Source organism: Elephantulus edwardii, unplaced genomic scaffold, assembly GCF_000299155.1.
Source record: "Elephantulus edwardii isolate Elephantulus edwardi_28Jun2011 unplaced genomic scaffold, EleEdw1.0 scaffold00028, whole genome shotgun sequence".
NCBI classification, from domain to species: domain Eukaryota; kingdom Metazoa; phylum Chordata; class Mammalia; order Macroscelidea; family Macroscelididae; genus Elephantulus; species Elephantulus edwardii.
Genome location: NW_006399778.1, coordinates 8,560,733 through 8,572,195, shown reverse-complemented (window position 1 = coordinate 8,572,195; position 11,463 = coordinate 8,560,733).

Genomic DNA, 11,463 nt, shown 5'->3' with positions numbered 1-11,463 from the left:
GCCATAAATTAAACCCAGGTGTCCTGCATGGAATTCTGGAATTCTGCCACAAGCCAACACAGAGAGAGAGAGAGAGAGAGAGAGAGAGAGAGATGGTTAAATTAGATTGCTTGCATTTGACTTGATTGGGGAGCTTGTGAGAAAAACAGATTCCTAGATATACGCCAGCCCTACTGTTTAAGAACCCAGGAAAGCTTAATATTTGATGACACCCACAGGATCACCAAGCCAGTGAGGAAACAATAGACAAGTTCCTTGATCACAGCGACTCCGTCCAGCAGCCTCCCCTGATACTGAACACAGTCAGGCACAGGGAACAAAGAGGACCAGAGAGCTTCCCCCACTGACAGAGCCCAAGTCAAGTCTGTCAAGTGAACGAATGGGCTAATTAATTAATTGACTGATTAACTTTTCTCACTCTGAAAAGTGCAGGGTCTAAAGATCGATGGACATAATACATGTTCAGTAAATAGCTCTTGAAAGCAAGATGGAGGGAGTGTCAAAATTATGGTCTGCCTAGAAAGATAAGGAATGTAATAATGAAATCATGTAATAAAGGCCATTGGGACCATTTCCACAGGAAGGTTTGCTGTTTCGAGGGGTAACAAAGGCAGCCTGGCAGGGAGAAGCCTGAGTGTCATTCCTGTGCTGGTCCTACACCTGCCGGCCCATTTAATCACCACCACGGTCCCCTGCTGTGGGCATTGGCAGGTCCATTTATAAGCAAGGACAATAGAGAACTGAGGCTCTAGGATCTCCAGGGAGACCTACCAACTGCAAATGTGCAGGTCTTTATGGAACCACAGCAATGGGCATGGGCATTTCTGCCCTGGATCCACAGAGGGTAGGAAAGAGCACTGGACTGGGAGACAGAAGACCTGAGTTCGAGTCCCAGCCTGAGCATTCACTTGCCAAGTGGTGCTGGGACTCTGTTTCCTCACAGCCTCTTTTTTCACTTCCATCTTGCATCTTCCTGCATAACCTCACCTTGTTTCCCCCTTACCTTTCCTGGATTCTTCTCGTCAATGCCATCGTCTCCCATATTTAGCCCTGTAAGCTGCCTTACAGCATCTGTGGAACAAACAAGCAGATGAGCAGAAAGACGATAAAAGCAGCAAATGATGGTGTACCCTACACTTCTCTGTACAGTGGGTGCTCTGCCGGGTGTCTTGGACCCTCATGAGCGCCCCACCAGGTTCACGTCCAGCTTCAGCGTTGCCTCACTGGGTGACCTTGGGCAAAGTAAATAAGTTCCCTTAAGTTTGCAGTGTTGTTTTCTTGGCTATAAAATAGAGCTGTGTTTGTGACTGTTGTTATGAGTAAGGAGCCCTGGTGTAGTTTGTAACATATCAGACTGTTAACAGAAAGGTCAACAGTTTGAGTCTAATAGGAGATCCTCAGGAGAAAGACAAGCAGTAATTTCCTCTTGTGAAGACCCGGAAACCTCAGAAACCCGACAGAGGCTTCCCTGGGAGTGGGAATTGACTTGAGCACAGTGCACTTGACTTGGTTTGGTTTAGGGTTGTTAACAGGGCTAAATAAATGGGAATATGGTAAGCACCTGCCTGGCACAGAGTAGGCACACAGTCAATACCAGTAGCGGTCGTGGTTGAATAAATTCTGACCCACAGTGATCCCATGTGCATCAGGGCACCAGGCCTTACTTCCAATATGCTTCTGGGTGGTCTTGAACTAGCAATATTTCTGTTAGCAACCAAGTGCATTTTCACCATGAAGGATGCCATCCAACCAACAGTGTTATAATAAGGAACCAGGCACCATATACAGCACATAATAGATGCTCAACTAATACTAGTATCTTCATCTCTCCCTAAAAGGACGTTGGTTGCCGTGAAGTTCTGATGAGCTACAAGAGGCAAAATAGCACTGCAAAATGCAAAGCTCTATGCTCACCTTGAAATAGATTTTCCTTTCTTCCTCCAGCTTGAGTTATTAACCACCCCAGTCATCTGCTGGGGTGTCAGGGCTGAGCCACGGTGTGGAGCTCTCTGCAGGCTGGGATTCCGGGGTTAGCACCTCTCCTGAGCTAGCTCTCTCTGCAGGCACAGGTATTCATGGGAGACAGCTGGGCCCTCGTTAACAAGGTGTCTCCAGACCTTGTTTGGAATACGTCAGCTAATGTGATTAAAGACAGTACATAAATGTCAGCCTCTCCGGGACATGGCCCCAGCTGGTTTCCGGGGAAGGAGACCTGAAAAATATGTCTTCATTCCTTCTGTTTTATGGCTTAAGCGATCGACAGCTTTGCACAGAGAGAACCCACTGTGGTGGAGGCTGAGGAGTTTGAGGTGTAGAGGTAAAAATGCAGAAGAGATAGGAGAATGAGTATTACCAGTCTGTCTTCAACCAGGAACCCTTGACCAGGCTGGAAAATACGTAACCTGGAGCAGGTCACCTTCTCTTCAGAACCTGTTTTTCATCTATAAGATGGGAACAAGAATATATGTTTTGAGGGCTACTGGATCAAAGATGCTATTTGCAAGTTGCCTAAGGAAGAGCCGGTACAGAGTAGGGGCTCGCTACAGGCAGGGAAACAAAAAGGGGGGCAATGAATTATACCTTATGCATACATGGGAGTTCAAGGGATATCCTTTAACTGGACCTAAGCTGGTAGGGGCTTTGAGCTGCTCCGTGAAATGGCATCAATAATAGGTAAGTGTGGGCAGAATTACTGGCCCCAGAACCATAGCCTCATTGTGTGGCCTTAGGAAAGTGACTCCGTGCACTCTGACTCAGTTTCATCTGTATAATGAGTAATTTACTTTTGACCTGTTCAGGCTCTTTCTTCTTTGAACCCTGGGCTTTTTGATGGGGCCAAAGGCTGACCAAGGGCAAAGCACATGTTAAGACATTGCACTCCTTAGCCCTGAGTTGAATCTTAGCCCTCTTTGTCAGTTATGGAATGGTGGGACAGACCCTCACAGATCGTCATCATTTGCACTTATATTCCATGCCTCCAGGGGCAGCGTGCTGTGGAGACAGAGCACCAGGCTGGGAGTCAGAAGACAATGGTGGTTGGAGCCAGAGTCTGAGCGCTTGCTTGCTTGTGAGGCATTGGGAACCTCTTCCCCTCTGGAGCCTCAGCTTCCCTGTTCATAATATGAGGGGGCTGGGCCAGGTGATCTCTGGGTCACCTCAGGTTAGACACATCACATTTTTTTATACTACTGTATATTTTTTTAATTTATTATTAATTTCAATGAAAATTTACAGAGACTTGGGGTTTCCATTCATTCATTGTTGCACTTTTCTCCTCTCCCTCCCCTCCCCTCTAATACACTACCCTCTTGGAAAAGTAAAAGAAAAATTCTTTCATTGTTTTACAGTCCCTCCCCCAGGTCCACTCCACTATGCAGCCTTTGCTCTGGACTTCTGTCATGGCAAAAATACCTAATAACATACCCTTTTTAAACAGTTTTCTCCCTCATCTGTTTCAGTGCAGTATACATTATTGAACCCATCTTTCTCAGTCTTCCCCCAATCCCGATGTCAGTCCTGTTTTACAACAGTGGCACCATGCAGTACCTGTCCTTTTGTGATTAAGATACTTCACTCAGCATAGTGTCCTCCAGGGTCACCCATTCTGAATAATATTGCATGAGTTCCTTGTTTTTCAATGCAGCATAGTATTCCATTGTGTGAATATACCACAGCTTCTCTATCCATTTGTTTGGTGATGGTCACTTAGGTTGTTTCCAACTCCTTGCTATTGTGAACAAAGCCACGATAAACATGGGTGTGAATATATCTGCTTGGATATCAGTTATGGTCTCTTTGGGATATATTCCCAGTAGTGGGATTGCAGGGTCAAATGGTATCTCTATTTGCAACTTTTTGAGAAAGCGTCATACTGCCTTCCACTGTGGTTGCACCATTTTACACTCCCACCAACAGTGAATAAGGGTTCCAGTTTCTCCACAACCTCGCCAGCATTTGTTGCTTGCTGCTCTGTTAAATTTTGCTATTCTGACTGGGGTGAGCAATCTCATAGGCACCTAAACATTTTTTTTCCAGGAAGCAATATGATGGTCAGATGAAGCTGTGGGAAAGTGTAATGGAATGGATCAAGATTAACAAGGTTCAGAGTCACACGGGAGGGAGAAGCCCCTGGATGTGGAAGGAGCTAAATGCAGAGCAGGGAGTGAGTAATATCACCTCAGACCCAGAGCTGGTGGGGCTTGATATTCTTTTTCATGTATTGTTTTGTAACCTAAAATAAATAGCATTGACTGAGTGCCTCCTTTGTTCCAGGTTTCACTGTAAACACTTTAAAGGGTCTTATCATTTAACCTACATGTTGTTCTTAGTTGTTTTAAGTTCACTCAAAGCAGACTCACAGCAATCCTACGAACAACATATCTGAACTCCGTCTTTTCATTATCATCCCCAACATGCTTGAGCCCATTTGCTGCAGTCATGGTGTCAATCTGTCTCATTGAAGGTCTTCCTCTCTTTCACGGAGGCTCCACCTTTCCAAGCATATCTCTTTCCAAGAAACAGCCCCTCCTAACATGCTCAGAATAAGTGAGATGAAGCTTCACCATCCTTGACTTTCAAGAAAAACTCTGGTTGCACTTTCTCCAAGAAAGTGTTCTCTTAGTAACCCTTGAGGTATTTAGCACTCTCCTCCAACATCACAACTTGAAGGCATATGTGATTCTTTTGTCATCCTTGTCATCATTGTCCATCTAGCAGATAATTGGAAAGATAATGGCTTAAATCAGTCACATCTTGGTCTTTAATTGGACATGATTGTCTTCAGGACTTTGGAGAAGTCCCCAGCAGCAGACTTTGTCAATGTTATACGTCTCCAATCTAATTGTTGATACCATGGATGTTGATTGTGGATCCAAATAAGATGAAATCCTTATAATCTCAATCCTTTCTCCAACTATCTGGCCCTATTCTGAGCCAGTCTCACTGCCTCTGATACTCCTATCCCTGTTACCCCAGTTACTGTGTAAATCCATCTCATTTAGGATCTTCCTCCCCTGCGCTGTCCCTTCACCTATCCAAGCAGGATGTCCTTTTCCAGGGACTGGTCCCTCCTGGCAACCTGCCCAAAATATGTGAGATGGAGCTTCATAATCCTTGCCTCCAAGGAACAGCCTGGTTTCACCCTCTCCAAGATAAACATGTTGTATTTTCTTGGCAATCCACAGTATGTTCAATACTCTTCTCCAGCACGACTCAAAGGCCTCAATTGTTCTTCTGTCATCTTTGATCATTGTCACTCTCTGATGCATAACAAGTAATCACAAAACCATCACTGCTCTTCAGCACTTCCTGCCTCTGAAAACCCATCAGAGAGTCAGCTAAGGGTCAGTTCTGACTGGACAGAAACCAACAACATTGCGGTAGCTACTTCACAGCATGCTTTTTGTTCATCATACCTACAAGGAAAATGTTTTATTAATCACATTTCACAAATGGAGATATAAAAGCCCAGAGAGATAAAGTGCCTGGCCCCTGCCGCGGCTGAGCTGGGACTCTCCCCAAGTCCTTCTGAGTCAAAGGGCCTATTGTGAATTGAACTGTGTCCTCCCAAATATGAGGATAAATCCTAACCACGATGCCTGTGGTCTTTGTTATGTTAATGAGGCAGGATTAGTGTAGGGTGTATTTTGAGTCGATTTCTTTTGAGATATAAAAGAGATCTAACAAGTAAATGAAGATGCAGAGATGGGAGAAGAGCCATGCTAAACCGCCCGGGGAGGCGGGGAGGCGGAAGGTCTGGAGGACCTTCCTCCAGAGCCCACACAGACAGAAAGGCCTCCCCTGAGTCAGCACCCTCAATGTGGACTGCCATCTTTCTAAACTGTGAGGAAATAAATTTGTTTGTTAAAGTCATCCACTTGCAAGAAGAAGATGATTGTCACAATACCACTGAGGAAAAGGAAGACATGGGGAGGTGCATGGGACAGACAGCAAAGGTAAACACTACTACATACCCAACCTTGCATTATCAGTAATTCTATTTTATTATTTTATGTGTGTGTACCATCAAATTGGATCTGACTGGTAGAGGAGGAGATTGCCCCTCCTTCTCCAGCAGAGCATCTGGTAGATTCGAACTGCGTACCTCTGGGATTGCAGTGCAGCTTCTTGCCACTAGGCCAACAGAGCTCCCGCATTATCAGTAATTTTAAATACTCATTGTCTTCGACTGAGAACGGACTCGAAGCTGACCCTGCAGTGGGTTTTCAGAGGCTATGAAGTGCACGGGGTGAGATTATCCATCTTGTTCTCAGAGGCCAACTGATGGATTCAAACCAAATTCCTTTGAGTTGGCAGCAAACCTCCCTATCGCTAGGGCACCAGAGCTCTCCATATCAGAAACAGTAGACATTAATCAATGAATGGAAGCATGGGCTGACAGGCATGAGAAAAGGTATGTGTAAGTGAAAGAGCCTCCACTCATGAATGTGTAGGTTTGGCAGATAATATTTCTACATAATATCTACATGTGCTGTACACAGATTCATAGACATACTACAGCAAACAAGGAGAAAATAATACATCTCAGCCATAACCAAATACTTTAAGGGAAAGAGTCACTGGTCCAGGGGCTCAGAACCATGGGCTTGAGGCAACATCAAGGCCAATGGTCATAACATAGTCCACAAAGACGATGGTCTACATTCTACTTTGGTGAATGGTGGTGACTGGGGTCTTAAACACTCCAAAGAGGCCACTGAGGGTACAATTACTGATCTCATCCTATCTGGAGCAAAGAAGAATAAAGAATATGAACAACTGTTAGCTCACAATTACTAACGGACAATGTGAGCTTCAGCATCCATGACCCTGAGACCAGAAGAACCGCTCTGAAAGGGATCACAACAGACTGTACCTGGCAGAGTGAGAGAAAAATATGCAACAGAGCTCAAAATTGTAAAAAGACCACGTCTGACAATGACCGGTGGAATCCTGAAATTATGACCCTTAGGACCCAACTTCCACCCAAGCCGAAGACAAACCACCTATTAAGTGATCAATAGCACCACAGAGGGACGTGCTTCTTAGAATTATCACCCATGCAAGAGGAACAGGGCAGAATCTGTCCAGGGATTAAGCTCAGAAGGTAGGAAAAAAGAGGAAAAAAATATGATGGGAACAGGAAACCAGAGCGGAATCAGGAAGAGTGCTGCTGCAAAACAGGGATTGGAATCAATGTCTTGAAATGTAATAGAAAGTGTTTAATGAAAACCAACTTGCTCTGTAACATGGTCACCCAACTTAGCCATTTAAAAAAAAGCTACCCATTGGGGTATTTCTGTAACAGCAGCACTAGTTAATAAGAACGCACCTAAGTTCCTTCAAAGTTGTAAAGCTAGGCAGTACCCCTTCCCTGGGGTCCTGAGAGGAACTGAAGTAGGCATCAGGAGCAGGGGACATGACTGTGTCTTCTGTTGTTGTCATTGTAACCCTGTGAACCATAGATCTGTCCTCACCTGTGCCACCATCACACTTTCTGACACACTTGAGTCCACTGCTGCAGTCACAATGTCAGTCCACCTGGTTGAGGGTCTTCTTCTCTTTTGCTGATCCTCCACTTTTCCAAGCATTCTTTAAAAAAAATAAAATATGTGAGACTAAGCTTTGTCAACTTTGCTCCAAGAAGCACTCACTCTGGCTGTACTATGCCAAAGCATTTATTTCTGTTTGTTCTCTTGGCCATCCATGGAACGAATGTTCAGAGCTCTTCTCCACAGTGCAAAGGCATCAATTCTTCTGTCATCCCTTCTTCATGGGCCAGCTCTCAAATACATAACAAGTGATTGAAAAGACCATGGCCTGAATCAGGCACATTTTAGTCTTCAAATTGGTATCATTGATCCTCAATAATTTGGAGAGGTCCTGGACTGTAGACTTTCCCAGGGCAATATGTCTCCTGATCTTCTGACTGTTAGTACCAAGAATATTGACAGTGGATTCAAATAAGATGAAGTGATTGGCAGTTTCAATCTTTTCTCCATCTGTCATAATGTTGCCTATTAGCCCAGTGGTGAGAATTTTTGTTTTCTTGATGTTGAGATGCAATCCATATTGAAGGATGCATTCTTTGATATTCTACAGTGCTTCAAGTCCTCCTCACTGTCAACAGGCAAGCTTGTGTCATCTGCATAACACAGGTTGTTGATGGGTCTTTCTGAACAAAAATGTCTTACATAGAGGGTCGTGGTAATAGTCCTTCAGGTTCTCACCCTGCACAAGAGCATAGGATTGTGAGCTGGATGTGAGAAGACTACTGTGAAAAGCTATTAGTGGTTTTGCATGGCATCAAGCCACCTGGTCAGATGTCCTTCACAGAGCAGTACTGTCTGCCAGGCGCTATACCAAGTCACTGTGATGTCAGCACCATTAGTATCACCCTTCTTTAATGAATGAGGAAACAGGCTCAGGCAGGTAGTGCCACTAGTCCAGGGTCACACACTTAAACAGGAGTCATACTCAAAATTATGTATCACAAAATCAGTGCCTTTCCACAAGGCTACACTTCATCTCCCAAGTTCAAATGTCCGGCCCATCTTAAGTCCATAACAGCACAATAGCTGGTGCGTAGCAGGGTCATCTTAAGTGAGAGCATCCCTTCTCCCTGCATCCTCTCCAGCTCCCTCCCAGGGCCCTGAAAGGGTTAACCTCCTGGAAGCCGCTGGCCAGTCCCTGTCAGTCTCCCTCAGTGTTATGAGGACCAGACTAGCTCCTTGCTCCGGGCAGCTGACGAGTTCTCTGCTCAGTGATTCGCGCTCCAGATATTAAATTACTCATAAAATATTTGGCCTGTCCCCAAAGCGGCTGCCAGCTCCTCTCTGTGCCCTGCTCACCTCCTGCCACATGAACACACTCTTCAATGGCGGGCGGGGGCTCAAGGGACCCAGAAAGTCAATCGAACTTCATTTGGAACTAGCCTCCATTGAGGGGGTCTGGGAGCCCCAAAAAGAGGAGACTGTAGTGCAATTGAGATTTTCTTTCTTTTTTTTTTCTAGAGGAGAGAAACCTGCCTGTCATCCTTATTTTGGGGGTCCCGTGCCCAGTCTGAGTTTGAAGACTACTCCCCCAAATCCTGATGCTGCAGGTTTTGAAAGAGTTGAGAAATGATGATTGCCCCAGGTCCCTCAGGACAAGGACAAGGGTGACCTGGGATAGGTTCTCATTGTCTGAAGGGTGAGTGGTCTCTCTTCGCCTCCTCCCTCCCCACTCAGTTGCCATGGCAACCACAGTGGGGGGTGGGAAGCTGGACCAAAGAGCTCCTGGCCAGGTTACCCAGCATGCTCTGCGTTCACCCAGTTTTCTCCCTCATTGCCCATCGGGGGTTGGGACGATCCTGCCCTTTCACCAGCCTGTGCAGAGCTGACATCGAAGGGTCATCTCCTCCACACCCTGCCTTGGGGCAGAAGCTTTTCCTGCATGGCCTTCAGGAAGGGGGCTATTCTTGATGAGAGTTTGACGGAGAATTATTTGGGGGGTCTTTCTTGACCCCCCTGGAGTTAATGAAGTCAGTTAAACTCTGAGATTAGAAGGTCGGGGTCATGGTTACAGCCCATGTTTGCAGAGTAACACCCCCACCCCACCCCTCGCTCCCACCAGACCAGCTGTTCCAGAAATACCTAAAGTTGGTCGTCTAGGGAACTGACAAGGGAGTGTGGTGGATGGGCCATGGCGATCCCATGCCTGGATCCCATCCCCATCCCCATCACAGCCCTGCTGTCTGGGCATCGGGAGACTTCTCTCCTCTTCCCGTCCAACAGAGAGTGCATTTTCATAACAACAGTGCCTATATTAGCCTGTCTTCATCACGCTGACCTGGGATTGACTAACTTCAATGCCTAAAGTAACTTAAGTGGATTTTTGTCATTCTCTGCCTTTTGGGGTACACTGCCACCAGGTGGCGGTAGTCATCGCCAAGGTGTAGAATTTCCCTGAGATTCCAGAGGTGGTTTTCAAGCTTGTATTTCTCCACTAACAAGAAACCAAACCCACAGCCTTGGAGTTGGTTCTGAGTCAGCGTGACCGTCCATGTACTACAGCCTATGAAATGTAATGCCATCGTCTTTTGACTTTTATATAAAAATTTCAGGACCTTATGAATAGTTAAAGTTAAGCAAGTTTTGAACAAATTCCAAGTTGAGGCATTACAGCAAAGCGCATAGCCCATACTGTAAAGCAAAACTGCTTAGGTTCAAGTCCAGCCTCAGCTGACTGCTGACTGGATAAATTCAAACAACTTACTCTCCCTGCACCTCAATTTCAACATCGGCAAAATGCGCATAAAGCCTCTCCCTCTTACATTGTTGTGAGAATTTAAATGAGTTAATACACTGGAAGTGTTTTGAACAGTACCTGACACAGCACTACGTTCTCGATAAACATTGGTCATTAATATTTAAAGATGGTGCTTGAGAAGCAAAAGTTTAAAAATAATTTGCATTCTAAGTTTCACAGGCCAAGCCTTCTCTATTTAGTAGGTCTTTTATCCAGAGCTTCTAATCTGGTGATTTCGTTTTGCCGCTGCATTGCTAGACTCCAAGACTCCATCTAGATGTTTCTTCCAGTCCCTTCGTCCCATGTTCAAGCCCCTATCCTGATGCTTTCAATTCCTCAGTGTCTGTGGGACTTGTCCCCTCCACATCATGCACACTGCCACCTTGGTCTCACTCCTGAACTCTCTCCAAGACCCAAACTCCTCACCACAGCTATGGTGGCTTTCTAAAAAAAAAAAAAAAAACCTAACAATAAACCGCGCCCCTGCTCAAATGTTCTCCAGGGCTCCCGGTGCCTTGGGATAAAGTTGGATTCTTGATCTCAGTCTCTCTCTCTCCAGCCTCTCAATCCTTTCTAATGTCAGAATCCTATGGCCCTGTCCCTAGGGCACATTTACAACTCTCCCAAAGGCTCACACGCTCTCTCACTCTTTGTGACTTGGTCAGGGGCTGACTTCCTGGATTGTCTAGCTCAACATCACACCGGCACTGCCCCAGGCACCTTGGAAGAAAGGCCTGGTGATCAGCTTCAGAAAGATCAGTCTTAACTAAGGAGCACAGTTCACTCTGCACACATGAGTGGGAATGGACTTGATAACCAACTAGCAACAACAACTACAGTCTACAAAAGAACAGGAACCCTTTTCTTCTGTGTGCCCAGAGCCCCTGAGCATGCCAGGAGGAACCTGGCTCAATGGAGAATCCATGCCCCACATCCTTGGGCAACTACTGTGGATGAATCTAGAATGGCCGCTCTCCCTTGGTTCAGCCTGAAATGCTATGCCTTACCTTTTTTTGTCCCACTGTCTCCTGCCTAGGGAGCTCTTGTGGCCCAGTCTGGTAGGGAATTACAAGACTGTTTCCCACCTTTATTGCACTGGGCAAGTCTGCTGTCAAGAACCTCTCTAAATTATTGAATAGTAATGATGTCAGTTTGAGGACAAAGGTATGCCTGATA